This window comes from Scyliorhinus canicula, chromosome 1 (genome assembly GCF_902713615.1).
Source record: "Scyliorhinus canicula chromosome 1, sScyCan1.1, whole genome shotgun sequence".
NCBI lineage: Eukaryota > Metazoa > Chordata > Chondrichthyes > Carcharhiniformes > Scyliorhinidae > Scyliorhinus > Scyliorhinus canicula.
The window spans coordinates 120,654,131-120,671,255 of record NC_052146.1 but is presented as its reverse complement, the minus strand read 5'-3'; positions in this window follow the sequence as shown (position 1 = coordinate 120,671,255).

Genomic DNA, 17,125 nt, shown 5'->3' with positions numbered 1-17,125 from the left:
TAACCAATGCGTCATCCCGAGGTGTTTGCATGGTCGAACCACTGATGTTGACTGACATGGACTTTTTTGTGCTTGTGGTATCGATTTATTATGTCATGTGCCTTGAAAGCTGGTGTGCTTGCTTGTTCTGGAGCAGATGTGAGTTTGTGCAATTCGATGTCATCCCATGGCATGTTTGTAGTCTTGTCATTGTTTTTCAGTGTGCTGTGGCATTGTCCTTCATGTGCAGAGTTATACCATTTTGTACAAGTCGTTGTTTCATTGCTGTTGTTTCTGTCGTTCCTGTCTTTGTTGTTTTCGTTGCCGTTCTTGTTGCTGTTTTTGTCGTTTCTGTCTTTGTTATTATCGCTATCTTTGTTATGCTTGTTGGTTTTGTTGTTCTTCTTGTAGTTTTTGTCGTTGTGCTTGTAGTTTTTGATGGTGCTATTCTTGTTTCTGCAGTGCTTCTTGCGATTTTTGTTGTTCTTGCCGCGCTTCATGTTGCTTTTGTTCTTGCTGTTGTTGTTCTCGTTTCTGCTGTGCTTCTTTTGGCTTTTGTTTTTCTTGTTATGCTCAATGAGTGTCCCGTGTGGATAATTTAAGTCATTGAATGTTTCATCTCGAGAATGGTGAGAATGATCTGATGTTGCATCGATGCTGGTGACATCAGTCATTTGTGGAGGATTTGATTCCTCGTCTTTGCTTTCTTGGTGCTCCTCTTCTGGAGTCAAATTCTTCACGATTTCATTTGACGTCTCTCTGGACTCTTGGTGCTCCTCTTTTGGAGTCAAAATCTTCATGATTTCAATTGATGTGGTCTCTCTGGACTCTTGGCGCTCCTCTTCCGGAGTCAAAATCTGCATGGTTTCTGTTGATGTGGTCTCACTGGACTCTTGGTGCTCCTCTTCTGGAGTCAAAATCTGGATGGTTTCTATTGGCGTGGTCTCTCTGGACTCTTGGGTGGCCCTACTCTGTGCTTCTGTACAGACAAGCTGAGAACTGTCAGTCTCGCTGTGATCCTGTACGTCGAGTGTGATCACATTGTCACTGTTTTCGCATGCAGTGGGTAGATGTACATTGTCTTCTTCTTGTTTATGTGAGCTTGGTAGACTTTCATAGTCTGCTTGCGGTTGCTCAGATACGGCCGGTTGACCTTCATGGTCTTGTTCATGCATAGTGTTCGCCAGGGAGTGTTTGCTTGCTTCCCTTTTGGAGTCTTTCATCACTCTCACTGTGGAGCCTGTCATCGCTCTCTCTGTGGAGTCTTTCTGTGCTCTCTGTGTGGCGTCGTCTTCTTCTTGGGTATTGCTGTGATCCAATGTATCGACGATCTGCAATGGCACAATGGTGTTGGATTCATCTACCACGAGTAGATTCGTGTTGAGCTTTGCGACCGTGTCGCTGATGCTGTAATCAGCATATCCGAATAACTCAGCAATGTCTGAGTAGTATTCTTCGAAAACCAAATCATCTTGGTTGGATTCATCTACCATGAGTAGATTCGTGTTGAGCTTTGCGACCGTGTCGCTGATGCTGTGATCAGCATATCCAAATAACTCAGCCATGCCTGAGTAGTAATCTTCGAAAACCAAATCATCTTTTTTTGTTTCGGATTTCTTTTTGTTCTCTTCACTTTGGGTGGTGCATACTGCTTTTTCCAGGGTGTTGTGCGAGTTGTTTTCAACTGCTGGTTTCAGTTCAGGCGTTTTTTTGTCTTCTGAGGCAAGAAAGTTTGGTTTTACCGCTTTAAGTATCTTGTTTTCAATTTTCGGGCATTTCCCTTTTAAGTGGGCGTGGTCCGGATGCTCAGACGTCATGACACTCGGGACGTCATGCGTAGGAATCAATTGCGCATGCGCAACTCGGCCTTCCTTTACTGTGCGGTTTTGTGTCCGCTGCGCAAGCGCGGCTTGCGCATGCGCATAACGATCCGCGACCAAAACGTTTTAAGACTGCGCATGCGCATAATGATCAGCAACAAGAACTTTTTTAAACTGCACATGCGCGGCTGGCGCATGCGCAGAATGATAAACGGGTGATTGTAACTGCGCATGCATGGCTTCTGTTTCCTGCGCATGCACAGACGCAGTTTTTAGTTCTTTGTCTGCCCGAGACTGTAAAATGTGCTCCGATGCCATTTTATCGCGGATTTCAGCGTTTTTTCTTTCTGAAAGTTGTAAGTTACCTTTTCCTTTCGATTTGTACTGGATTTCAGCGTTTTGGCTTTGTGAAAAATTCAAGTTATTTCTTCTTTTTGATCTGTACTTTTCAATCGCGATTTCTTGTCTGAAGCCTTTCTTTTCTGATTTTGATTGTTTAAGTTTTGCATCATTCTGTCTCTGTGCAGTTTGGCCTCTGAGCATACCGTGCTGTTCAAATTCCATACAGTGCTCTTCAAATTTGTTTAGTATTGTTTGTAAGTTGTTGCTGTCTTCAGCTTTTGAGTATTTAAATCCATTATATACTTTCCTAGCTTCATGGCCTGCGATGAGCATTGCTATTTTAATTTCGTCTGAGGTTGCTGCTACATCAATAGCTATGATATAAAAATCGAACATTTGTTTAAACATTTTCCAGACATTTCTTACATTGCCAGTCATGTCCAGCTGAGGTGGGGTTCCATGCCACATCCTCGAATAAACGATGTCTTCCCAAGTCGAATGTCCAGTAGGAGATTTCCATGCCATTTTGTTCTTTCTGTGTCTGCAGCTGAGTTGTCCTGTAGTAAGCGCCTGAAGCCACTCCTGGTACCATGTGTTGCTCCTCGTGTCTTAATAAAGATCGTAGCCTCAAAGGTGGAGAAGATGCTTTATTGTGAATTTGTTCTCTCTTCAGAGCCTAACTTACGGCTACCTCAAATGCTGCCTGCCTGTGTGTCTGCGTCCTGCTACGAGTTCTGCCTTCCCTGAAGTGTGTCGTCACTTCCTGTCCCTGTGTATATATAGCTCTCCCGTGCTCCCTCTAGTGCTTGCTCAGTTGTATTGCATCTACTCAGATCTACAATCACCACAGGAACCAGATTAGGAAGTTAGAGGTCAGTAAAGAGGCAGCAACTAAAGCCAGTAAGGTACTAGATAATAAACTCATTGTGACTAAGGGGAAGAGTAGACAGGGAAGTGATGATGAACGCAAAGGGACAGGTAGTCTGAGATGCATTTGTTTTAATGTGAGAAGTGTAGCAGGTAAGGCAGATGCATTTAGGGCTTGGATTAGTACCTGGGAATATGATATTGGTATTACTGAGACTTGATTGAGGGAAGGGCAAGATTGGCAACTAAATATCCCAGGGTATAGATGCTTCAGGAGGGATAGAGAGGGAGATAAAAGGGGTGGGGGAGTTGCATTACTGGTCAGAGATGATATCACAACTGTGATTAAGAAGGGCACTATGGAGGATTCGAGCACTGAGGCAATATAGGTAGAGCTAAGAAAAAGGAAGGGTGCAGTAACATTGTTGGGACTTTACTATAGGCCTCCCAAAAGTGAGCATGAAGTAGAGGTACAAATATGTGGACTGATTATAGAAAAATGTAGGAGCAATAGGGTGGTTGTGATGGGAGATTTTAACTTCACCAACATTGAATGGGACTCATGTAGTGTTGGAGGCGTAGATGGAGCAGAAATTGTAAGGAGCATCCAGGAGGGTTTTCTAGAGCAGTATGTAAATAGTCCAACTCTGGAAGGGGCCATACTGGACCTGGTGTTGGGGAATGACCCTGGCCAGGTGGTTGAAGTTTCAGTCAGTGATTACTTTGGGAATAGCGATCACAATTCCGTAAGTTTTAGAATATTCATGGACAAAGATGAGAGTGGTCCTAAAGGAAGAGTGCTAAATTGGGGAAAGGCCAAGTATAACAAAATTCGGCAGGAGCTAGGGCATGTGGATTGGGAGCAGCTGTTTAAGGGTAAATCCACATTTGAAATGTGGGAGTCTTTTAAGGAAAGGTTGATTATAGTGCAGGACAGACATGCCCCTGTGAAAATGAGGGATAGAAACGGCAAGATTAGGGAACCATGGATGATGGGTGGAATTGTGAGACTAGCTCAGATGAAAAAGGCAGCATACATAAGATCTAGGCGACTCAAAACTGATGAAGCTTTGGAGGAATATCGGGAAAGTAGGACAAATCTCAAACGCGCAATAGAGAGGGCTAAAAGGGGTCATGAAATATCTTTGGCTAACTGGGTTAAGGAAAACCCTAAAGCCTTTCATTCATATATAAGGAGCAAGAGGGCAACTAGAGAAAGGATTGGCCCACTCAAAGACAAAAGAGGGAATTTATGCGTAGAGTCAGAGGAAATGGGTGAGATTCTTAATGAGTACCTTGCATCGGTATTCACCAAGGAGAGGGACATGACGGATGTTGAGGCTAGGGATGGATGTTTAAATACTCTTAGTCAAGTCGGCATAAGGAAGGGGGAAGTTTTGGGTATTCTAAAAGGCATTAAGGTGGACAAGTCCCCAGGTCCGATGGGATCCATCCCAGGTTATTGAGGGAAGTGAGGGATGAAAAAGCTGGGGCCTTAACAGATATCTTTGTAGCATCCTTGAGCACGGGTGAGGTCCCGGAGGACTGGAGAATTGCTAATGTTGTCCCTTTGTTTAAGAAGGGTAGCAGGGATAATCCAGGGAATTATAGACCTGTGAGCTTGATGTCAGTGGTAGGCAAACTGTTGGAGAAGATACTGAGGGATAGGATCTATTCACATTTGGAAGAAAATAGACTTATCAGTGATAGGCAGCATGGTTTTGTGCAGGGAAGGTCATGTCTTACAAACCTAATAGAATTCTTTGATGAAGTAACAAAGTTAATTGATGAAGGAAGGGCTGTAGATGTCATATTCATGGACTTCGGTAAGGCGTTTGATAAAGTTTCCCACGGCAGGTTGATGGAAAAAGTGAAGTCGCATGGGTGTACTAGTTGAGGGGGGACCTGATTGAGGTCTACAAAATTATGAGAGGTATGGACAGGGTGGATAGTGTTGCTCGTTCTGGGTGAGTGTGCTCAACACTTAATTTGGCTCTGTTTCGTTACTTAGCTCTGGAGTCGCCAGGTATCGTTAAGATACCGCCACAAGTTCAAGGTGAAGTTCAAAGCAATAAAACCATACACCAATTAGTAAGTTCAAACAACTGAGTTTATTATAATACAATTATAAAACTACCCATGCACACGCTAAAAGGATTAAACTATTCCTACCACTAAATAAACCAATACTTATCTTAAAAGGAACTGCCGGATCAGGGGACAAGGCCTCTTGCTCTGCACTGGGTCCGCAGACTTCAGGTTGGTACAGGTTAAAAGGGGTCAGGAGTGTCTATCTCTGGTAGCGATCGTTGTGAGACACTTACTTGCTGGCGGCTGCTGTCCGAACCCTCTCCTCTCTCTCCTTCAAGGTCTTCTTGGCAAAAACTGGTCGAGGTGCTGGTCCACAGGGGAGAGCTGGTCAAGGAGAGAGGAGGGCTGGACAAGAAGAATGAACCATGTGTGGGACCTGTCTTTTATAGGTCCCAGGGATCCGCGCCCCTTTGGGCGGACTCCCTTACCTGCTCGGAATCGATTGGGCCTCTTCCCAATCGATATGTTTGAATCCCCCCAATACTGGGGCTGTTCCTTAGCTACTGGGCGGGCTTTCAGGCTCTTTGTTTTCGAACCCTGCTGGTGCCTGGGTGTCTGGTATCTGCAACTACAATGTTGCAGTTACTTCCCCATTTGTGTCGATTGTCTCTGGAATCGTTCCATTAACTTGCTAACTATCTCGGAGATTGCCTCATTAGTATGCGGAATGTTCGTTTTGGTGCTGTCTGCTTTCTTAGCAGACAGAGTCCACACCTGCTTGGTGCAGCCTGCTGGTGCTGCAAACATTGTCCATTTTATCCTATATGCTTTGCGTTCCTCCATTTTTTATTTAGGGAATGGCCAACTTCGGTGGCTACAATAGCAACAAGCTTTTTCCAAGAGTGAGGATGTCAATTACAAGGGGTCACGATTTCAAGGTGAGAGGGGGAAAGTTTAAGGGAGATGTGCATGGAAAGTTTTTTACGCAGAGGGTGGTGGGTACCTGGAACGCTTTGCCAGCGGAGGTGGTAGAGGCGGGCACGATAGCATCATTTAAGATGCATCTAGACAGATATATGAATGGGTGGTGAACAGAGGGAAGTAGATCCTTGGAAAATAGGCGACAGGTTTAGATAAAGGGTCTGGATCGGCGCAGGCTGGGAGGGCCGAAGGACCTGTTGATGTGCTGTAATTTTCTTTGTTCTTTGTTCTTTTGTTGGCCAGCCGGGTTGACTGTTGTGAGATTGAGCCAGGCATCTGAACAAACTGTACTGTGTGGAACCAGCGAGGACATGATTTCCACGCGACTGTTTATTAAGAATTGCCTTCTTGGCCTAACAAGTATCTATTATCAGCAAATTATTTCCTCCATTTCTGGCATCATTGATTTTTATCATTGAACCATTGGCAGCCATGGCTTCAGCTGCTTAGATTTGGAGTTTCTTCTCTGAAATCTCTCTATCTCTCTGTCCTTCTTCAAAGCACTTCTTAAAACCAAATCGTTAACCAAGCTTGTGGTCACCTGTCCTAATATCTCAAGTTGCTTGATGTCACATTTCATTTGATTGCTCTGCTATGAAACATTGTGGGACATTTGACTAATTTAAAGGTACTATGTAAATGCCAGTTGTTGTTGTTGTTTGCATGCCATAAATTCAGACAAAACAATAAGACACGCTAACACACTGGCAGCATTTTCTGCCGGTGAGTTTATATCTGCTATAAGCTGGGCAGTTATAAGTGGCGCTGGTGACATTTAGGAACATTAAAAGATGAAACATTTGCATTGTTCAAAGGTACAATTCCTTTAGCCGACAGATATATTGAACAGTGAGTTAAACAGTATTTGATGCACGTATATCAGCATGAAAGAAGTATGGAAAACATAGAAAATAGGAGCCAAGTAGGCCATTCGGCCCTTTCAGCCTGTTCCACCATTCATTATGATTCTAGCTGATCACCCAACTCACCAGGCTAAATCGCTAGCTTTTAAAGCAGACCAAGCAGGCCAGCAGCACGATTCAATTCCCGTACCAGCCTCCCCGGACAGGCGCCGGAATGTGGCGACTAGGGGCTTTTCACAGTAACTTCATTGAAGCCTACTCGTGACAATAAGCAATTTTCATTCATTTTTCATTGATCCTTTTAGTCCTGTTAGGAAGGATCAATGCAGTGCAGGACCGACGAGCGAACAAGCCACCCTAACCTGGGTATTGTGTAATAGAATATAGAACATAGAACATTAAAGCGCAGTACAGGCCCTTCGGCCCTCGATGTTGCGCCGACCTGTGAAACCACTCTAAAGCCCATCTACACTATTCCCTTATCATCCATATGTTTATCCAATGACCATTTAAATGCCCTTAATGTTGGCGAGTCCACTACTGTTACAGGCAGGGCATTCCACGCCCTTACTACTCTCTGAGTAAAGAACCTACCTCTGACATCTGTCCTATAGTTGTACGAGGCCCATTGGGGATGAGCAACCATAATATGAGGGGAGGCTGTGGCGTAGTGGTATTGTCACTGGACTAATAATCCAGAGACCTAAGGAAATGTTGTGGGATCCCGGGTTCGAATCCCACCAGGGCAGATGGTGAAATTTGAATCAATTACAAATCTGGGATTAAAAGTCTAATGGTGACCGTGACACATTGTCATGACACATCTAGTTTGCGCCCCATTATAAATTCCCCTGCTTCTGTATGTAAGGGACCCAGCACGGTAGCACAGTGGTTAGCACTGCTGCTTCAGAACACCAGGGTCCCAGGTTCGATTCCCAGCTTGGCTCACTGTCTGTGTGGAGTCTGCACATTCTCCCCGTGTCTGCGTGGGTTTCCTCCGGGTGCTCCAGTTTCCTCCCACAAGTCCCGAAAGACATGCTGTTCGTTAATTTGGACATTCTGAAATTCTCTCTCTGTGTCCCCGAACAGGTGCCGGAATGTGGCGACTAGGGGATTTTCAAAATAACTTCACTGCAGTGTTAATGTAAGCCTACTTGTGACAATAAGAAAGATTATTAAAATTACATTTGTCTTCACCAGTCTTTTTCTGTTCACATACCTCTAGAATAGTTTCCAATCAGGTTTAGTGTTCCCCAAGCTCATTCTCGTGTTCGATTTTCCCCTTCTTAATTAATCCCTCGGCCCTCCTTTTCTGAATTCTAAACTGCTCCCAATCCTCAGGTCTGTTGTTTTTCTTGGAAAATTTGTTTGCTTATTTCTTAGATCTAAAACTATCTTTAATTGCCCTTCTATGCCATAGTTTGGCTAACTTCCCTTTTTTCTTATGTGCCAGACAGGAATAAACAATTGTTGCAGTTCACCCATGTGCTCCTTGAATGCTTTCCATTGCCTATCCGCAGTTATGCCTTTAAGTAATACTTCCAAATCCATCACAGCCAACTCATACCCCATATCATGGTGGCTTCCTTCATTTAGATAAGGACCCGAGTCTCAGACTCCACTACGTCACTCTCCATCTTGATGAAAAATTATTTTTTTTCTTTTTCGTTCATGATGTGGATGTCGCTGACTGGATCAACATTTTTTGCACCTACCTGAGGGCTTTTAAGAATCAACCACATTGCTGTGGGTCTGGTAGTCACATGTAGGTCAAACCAGGTAAGGCTGACAGATTGCCTTCCCTAAAGGACATTAGCAACAAAGAACAGTGGGCGGGATTCTCCGACCCCTCGCTGGGTGCCGCATTCTCCAGCGCCGGGAATTTGGAGGTGGCGGGAATCACGCCACGCCAGTCGGCGCACTGGCAGCGCCCCCCCCCCCCCCCCGGTAATTCTCTGGCCCGCGATGGGCCAAGTGGCCACCCATTTACAGCTGGTCCCACCGGCATAAATTACAACAAGTACTTACCGACGGGACCTGGCTCCGCGTTGGCCTCCAGGGTCCTGGGGGGGGGGGGGGATCTGACTCCGGGAGGTGCCCCCACAGTGGCCTGGCCGCGATCGGAGCCCACCAATCCGCGGGCGGGCCTGTGCCGTGGGGGCACTCTATTCCTCCGCATCGGCCGCTGTAACAGTCCGCGATGGCCGACGCGGAGATGAACCCCCCTGCGCATGTGCTGTGATGACGCCAGCACACGCTGGCACTCCCGCACATGCGCCAACTCGCGGCGGTTGGCGGAGGCCCTTAGACGCCGGTTGGCGTGGCGCCAAGCTCCTTCCGCGCCGGTCAGCGTGGCGTAAACCAATTCGGTGTCGGCCTAGCCCCTGAAGGTGCGGAGGATTCAGCACCTTCGGGGTTGCCTGACGCCGGAGTAGTTCACGCCACTCCTTCGCGCCAGAGTTGCCCGCCCCGCTGCTTCGCGGAGAATCCTGCCCAGTGTCTAGAAAACAAAAATGTTCATTTTTATAAATCTCCAAACTGTCATAAACGTAACTAGGTTTATTTCCATATATACAAGCTCGGAGTTATTCTTGTACCTCACTCACAGAGTAGACCCTACTGGGAGGATAGATCTGTCCAGGCCCTGACTGGGGCCTGCTTTTACCCTCTGGTCTGATGAGCCGCAGTTGGTGGGTCTATGCTCCCTACCTGGGGAACTCATATTCAACAAGCCCCATTGTAGATCGTTAATTGTTGTCTCATGATCCTCATGATGGTTACAACAATTCTTATAAAGTTGCATCAGCAATTTGCCCACCATATTCCTTAAGATTAAATGGTTTGTTCTGCGATATGGGAAAAAGAGACGAAGAATGCACCGAATGTTTTTATAGATAAGAACATATAAGTGATAAGTGTAAGAAATATAGAAGACCACCATTGCTACCCATAGTAAGTATGTCCTTGGTGGCAGATTTTAATGAATTTGTGGCTATGGACCTTAATTTGTGGATAAAGGAAAGAACACTTTCAATTTACACTTTGTAGACTTGATAACTTAGTTTAATCAGCCGATGATTATACGTGGTTACGAAAATAAAATAATTGTGGAACAGATAATGGAAGTTAGATCCAGACTGGACTGGATCCACCGGCAAAGTTCCTCACTGATAACGGAGGAAAGTTTGTTAATGATACTTTTCAGGATATGTTGATAACATAATAGTCATGCATATAGCTGCAGAAAGCCCATTTAGAAATGGGTGTGCAAGAGAAATCATGCTGTGATAGATGAACATGTTTCATAAAAGTTTAGCAGATAGGTTAGGTTGCAAATTAACTTCAGCTTTAGCATGGGCCGTCCATGCAAATAATTCATTCCAAGTGATAGGGGGTTTCAGCCCATATCAGTTGGTTTTGGGTAAAATTCCCAAATTCCTACAGTCACGAATGACCATCCTACAGCTTGGGAGGAGATGATAATTAGCTCCACCTTTTCTGAGCATATGAATGAACTGCACGCGGGCAGAAGAGAATTCATTAAAGCAGAAATCTCAGAAAGAATTTTTAAAGAGTTTTGAGGCCCAATGTACAGCCATCAGAAACTACTTTTAAAAAGGGAAACATGGTATGCTATAAAAGAGATGATGGATTTAATGAGTGGAAAGGTTCAGGAAAGTTTATATGTACAGATTGTAAAACAGTCATTTTGTAGCACGGAAACCAGATTGTTTGGATACACTTGTCAACATTAGTGGGCACAGAATCAAAAGGGGTTATTAAATATGTAGAGGAACCAGGCACTCCTCATACACAAGTTACAGAATTATGAGGACATGATCTCAGAAATTGACAGGGTGTCTGAAGAGGGACATAGTAATTCTGATGAACAGGATGAGGCTACTTGTCTTAAAGGACAACTGCCAATGGTTTGCATTAAAGGGACATACTTGCCAGAAGGCCAGTGGAAGGATGTAACTATCATTGGTAGAGCAGGGAAGGCCACCCGAAAATGTATAAACTGGTTGAATGTATTAGATAAATGGGAGGGGGTTAGGCCCATGGTTTGGGGAACATGAAGGACAAAAATGGAGCGCACAGAAACGTAGAGTAATGTCAATTCAGACAGGTCTGGCAGTGAACATGCCCATAGGAAGAGATCAAGAATGGTTGAAAGAACATCTCATAATCGGAGAGGGATATCAAGCAGTAGAGGTCACGGTACAAGATATAAGGCAGGAAAGAGGGCGCAGCTGCACAAGGTCAAGAAATATGGTACATTCTAGAAATGCTACAAGAGTAGAAGCCCATATGTTCGAGAGCCTTTCGTGCCTTTCAACAATTATATGATAAATTAATAAAAACAGAAAAACCTGCAAAGTTGGAAAGAATTTGGGGTGTACACGGATGTTTCAGATAGGAGACAACTAGTTCTATCACGTAGATGGATATGCACGGAAAAGGTGCTTTCTGATTGAACTTTTAAGGCCAAAGCCAGGTTGGTGGCACAAGGTTTTGAACAAAACTTGGGTGACCAAGATACAAGGATAGATTCACCTATGGCAGGAAAGATTATGTTGAAGATCTTCTTGGCTCTGTTGGCCAAAAATGCTCAGGAATGCAAGTTGATAGATATCAAAGTTGCTTTCAAGCAGGGACATCAGCTTCCAAGATAAACTTTTCTTCACCTCCAAAAGAGGCACCTGTTGCGCATCATAGTAACACCGTTGATTGGTGTAATGTTACATGTTACACAATGATGTCATCGGACCATGTCACAGGCTTTTATTTTATTTGTTCAGGGAACAAATGCTGGCCCAGCATTTATTGTCATTGAGGGGGCAGTTAAGAGTCAACCACATTACTGTGGGGTCTGGAGTCACATGTAGGCCAGACCAGGTAAGAATGGCAGATTCCCTTCCCTAAAGGAAATTAGTGAACCAGATGGGTTTTTATGACAATCAATAATGTTTCATGGTTATCATTAGACTTTTAATTCTATTTTTTTCAAATTTCACCATCTGAGTGGTGGGATTCGAACCCAGGTTCCCAGAGCATTATCCTGGGTTTCTGATTTAGTAGCCCATTGACAATGCCACTACACTGCCGCCTCCCCATAGTTCACCATTGTACCCTATTTGAGCAGCATTTTGTAAATAAAACCCTGGCACTCTGTTACATGAACTCAACATGTGCCACCTCTGATTCTTTCTCTTTACGGCTACAACGAAGAACACAACAGTGCCAAGCACAGTAAGGGTACTCTGGAGGTTAAATAAATGTGCATATGGGTTGAATGACGCCTTCAGAGTTTGGTATTTCTCAGTGAGGTCGGTTTTTTAAAAGTTGAAAGCAAAAACTGCAATGTTTTATTGACACCATGAAGGGATACTTTCAGGCATCTTCATGATGCATATGGATGATTTTTATGTGGGGTGTGTGGTGATATGCATCACTGTAAATACACAAGGGGTTAATGTAGGTACACTGTGACTGGGTAAACACTAGAGAGAGCACCAGAGACATCATGACACACAGACATTCAACCAATAGGCCAGTAAGATAGGACACGACCAATGGGCAGTCAAGATACACCCCGAGATGACACTACCACAAGGGGGCTACCCATATAAAAGGACAGGGCACACATGCTCTAACTCTTTCCACAGGCGACACTCAGAGAGACAGGGGCAGATCAGGAAGCACCACACCCACCGCATGGATTAGAACAGACTGGTTAGTTAGATTGAGTTACTATAGTAAGACCAGCAGGAGAGTCGAACTCAAGCAGGAGAATTGTTAACTGTTCAATAAATGTGTTAAACCTATCTCCAAGTCTGAACCTTCCTTTGTCAGAGTATACATCAAGGAAGCAGCTTATGCTACATGAAGAAGAAATAACACAACATGGTACCAGTTAGTGACCTGTTGAATCTCTATAGTTCAACTCAACATATCCGTGACTACCAGCAACAACACCCAGGCAAGATGTTCGAGATTTCAGTTCCACAGCAGCTCAGGTACTACGGCACTCTCAGTGCAAACTAGCGTGCATTCAGGCAGAGATTCGAGATCTACCTGGTAGCGTCCGACCTGGATGGTGTGGCGGATGTAGAGAAAGTAAAGCTTCTGCTCACCATTGCGGGTGCAAGAGCAGCAGAACTCTTCGAGACCTTCAAGTTCTCCAAAGAGCAAGACAAGAGAGACTTCCAGGCAGTCCTGGACAAGTTTTAAGAATACTGCGAGGAACACAGAAGAGAGAAAGGTAAAAGAGGCGCCAATACTCACCACAAAGCAAAGGTAGGCCTGCAAATGCAGAAAGCAGCATTTTGATTGGCAGCCATCTTGGGAAAGGAGTCGCACATGCGCAGTTCCCCAAAAGAAGCGTACCGGCAAAACAATGTTTTTCGTATGCATGAGAAGTCGCGCATGCGCAGTTGTGCAAAGAGCGCACAGAACAGGAAGGTCCGTTTGCGCATACGTGAGAAGCCGCGCATGCGCAGTTGCAAAAAGGCGCACAGTACAGCAAAAGTGATCCGCGCATGCGCGATCCATTCCTACACTCTACGTCACCAGTGTCATGATGTCAGAGGCCCCGGACCATGCCCACTGAAAGGGGAAATGTCCCAAAATAGTGCAAAAACATTTAAATCCAGAAAACACAATTCTTTCACCTGGAACGACAGCACAATGCCTGAACTTCGACCAGTAGCTGAAAATAACGTCCGCAGAACCCTGCAACAAGCAGTTAGCACCGTCCTAAGAAAAAATTTAGTCCTTGAAGACTACGACTCAGATGTTGATTACTTCTTTGGACATCGCGAGTACAATGACAGCTCTGACACAAAAAGTGATGATATTTTCCTTGAAGACTCAGACGAAGATTTCATCTTTGGAGATGGCGACCCCAGTACCAAATCCGAACCGCAACGCGATGTGCTGTTCAGTGAAGAATCCGACACAGATATGGACAGGTTCTTCGGATTTTAAGTTCTTCAGCCCAGCATATGACATCCCGTCTCGTGAGTACAGGATTATGCTGCGGCCTGTCGCCAAGAGACAGAGAGCGGTACAAGCCCACTGCCACACAGAGAGTGGTCCACGCACCGCAAAGAGTCCACGCACCACGAAGGGTCCCAGCCTCCACACAGAAAGCGATGACAGTCTCCACAGCGAGACAACTGCATGTCTCCACACAGAGAAGACAGAAAGACTCCACAGAGAGAGCGATAGAAGCCTCCACAGCGAGCGTGTGGACAGACTCCAAGATGGAAGCAATGCAAGACTCCAGAGCGCAGTCCTTGCATGAACACGACCATGAAGGTCTAGCAACCTCATCTGAGCAACCAGCAACAGACGATGCAAGTCTGCCATGCTCAAGTGCACAGCAAGAAGACTATGACAGTCTACCACGCTCACATGAACAACAAAGCGACTATGACAGTCTACCCAGATTATTTGAGCTAACAGAAGAAGACTCTGACAGTCTCCCCAGCTCAATTAACCAACAAGGAGGTCTTCCCACTGTATGTGTGACAAGTGACGAAGGCATCGCAATTCCCATACTGGATGTGCAACAGGACAGCGAGACTGACTGTTCTCCGCTAGCATGTACAGAGGCACTCGACGATCAAAGTGAGGTTACTAGTGACTCCAATGACACCACGTTAATTCAAACCTCATGCACTCGAGCCTCTCCACAAGAAAATGCATTCCTGAATGTTTTGACTCCGGACGGGGAGCATCAAGACACTTCAGATGATTCAAGTGACACCTCAGAGGATTCAAGTGAACCTGAAATGACTCCGGGCGGGGAGTGTCAAGAAACCAAAGCTGATTCAGATGAACAAGAAAGGACTCTGGACAGGGAGCATCGACAAGCCAAAGATGATTCTAGTCAACCTGACATGATTCCAGACGGGGAGCGCCGAGGAATCAGAGACAGCACGCTCAATGAAACAGCAGATGCCACAAAGGACACTGACACAAGTAACTTTGTGAAGGACTCGACTTCTCCACTCAGTGTGGTCATTGAGCACAACAAGCACAACAACAAAACCTACGAAAACAACAACAAGAACCGTACAAAAGGCACCAACGTCAACGACAAGCACGACAAAAACAACAACAATGGAACAAGAACTGGTACGACATGGTACAACTCTGAAAATGCAGGACAATGTAACAGCAAAGCCCCTAACACTGGCAAGAGTACAGCCATATCATGGCATGACAGCAAATCTCACCGATCCAAGTTTGCTCCACTACAAACAAGCAAACCAGTTTTCGAGGCAGATTAGTTTGCTCCACTATGAACAAACAAACCAGCTTTCAAGGCAGATGACATACTGCATCAATATCGCAATGACAAGAAACAGTCCAGGCGGGACAACACAGATGGCATACTGCATTGCTACCACAAGCATAAAAAAAAGAGTCCAAATCCGACAACAAAGTGCTTTGACCGTTTGCACACATCTTGATGACTTCTTGGTTCTTTAAGCACAGGGACACTGATGGCGTTCACAAAGCAATGACAACATCAACATCGCCACTTCATCAACAAAAGAAGAAAGCCATTCGACCATTAAGTCATGAAATTTGGACTCATACATATTATTTGGTATTGTATAATCATCACTGTCATCATGATTTGTGCATGTCATCACATATCTACCTATTTTGTTCAATTTTCTTTAACACAGTACAGAAAATATGTAACATGAAAAAAGGGGGGATGTGGTGATATGCATCACTGTAAATACACAAGGTGTTAATGTAAGTACACTGCGACTAGGTAAACACTTGAGGCAGTACCAGAGACACCATGACACACAGACATTCAACCAATAGGTCAGTAAGATAGGACACGACCAATGGGCAGTCAAGACACACCCAGAGGTGACACTACCACAAGGGGGATACCCATATAAAAGGACAGGGCACACATGCTCTTTCCCTTTCCACAGGCGCCACTCAGAGAGACAGGGGCAGATCAGGAAACATCACACCCACCGCACGGATTAGAGCAGACCGGTCAGTTAGATTGAGTTACTATAGTAAGATCAGCAGGAGAGTCAATCTCAAGTAGGAGAATTGTTAACTGTTCAATAAATGTGTTAAACCTATCTCCAAGTCTGAACCTTCTTTTGTCAGAGTATACATCAAGGAAGCAGCTTATGCTACACGAAGAAGCATAACATAACAGGGTGGTCGTAGTGAATTTCAAAATACTCTTACTAATGGGCTTAGAACAGACTTTAAAATTGGGAGTCAGGCCTCTGGAGCATTCAAATACTTTGGGTTTGAAATCGGGCAGAGTGGCTCATACATCAGCAGCCTTCCTTGGAGAATATTAACCCCAAAGCAATTACCTGTGGTAAGGCCTCACAAAAGGATGTGGCACCTTCTGAAACGGAAAAAGAGGAACTCTGAAGTTCAATTGGCCAGCTGAATTGGTTCGCTAGACACACAACACCAGGCGTAATGATGTTTTAGAGCTGAGCATTAAAATGAACGATCCCAGGTTGAAAAAATTATTAGAATAAACCAAACATTGGCAAAATTAAAATTGGGGAATTCTGTTTTGAAATTCCCATCTTTAGGTGACATTAGACAGAAGTGGCAGGAACCTAATTTCTCTACATTTTCATACAATGAATACTCATTAAATCACAACTTTTCAAAATAAGTCAGACTTTCAAGATTAAGCAGCCAATGGGAAAGCTGTGTCACACGAATTACAATAGGTCAACGGTAAGGTGGTCCTTTGGCTCATAGCTGAGCAGTTGTCTTTCTTGAACATTGAGGAAAACGGGAAGCGTGGAGGGGAATATTAATGACCTGGACTGTCGGTAGCGGCAAGGATAAATAGGGGTGGGGGTCGCATGGAGGAAGTGATGGAGTGATGGAGGGGGTGGGGGGGGAAAACTACAAGAGATGATTGGACCACAGGAGAGGAAGTGGGAGTAATGGGAGGTCTCAGGAGATGACAGAGAATTATGAGAGGGTGAATGAAAGGCAGGGAAGATTCCAAACTGCAAAGAGTGGTGAAGGTTTGGCTTCCAGACCACATTACTTCAAATCTCAAATTTTGCCTCCCATTTGAGCTGCTCCCAACCTGCTGAGTGTGCCAGCCTTGTCCAGAAGGTTTTTCTCTCGCCCTCCTGGAACTGCATTTCAATCACCTGGTTGCAGGATTGAGCACTTCCTTCCTGCCTGTCTGCATGATTGTTTATGCCT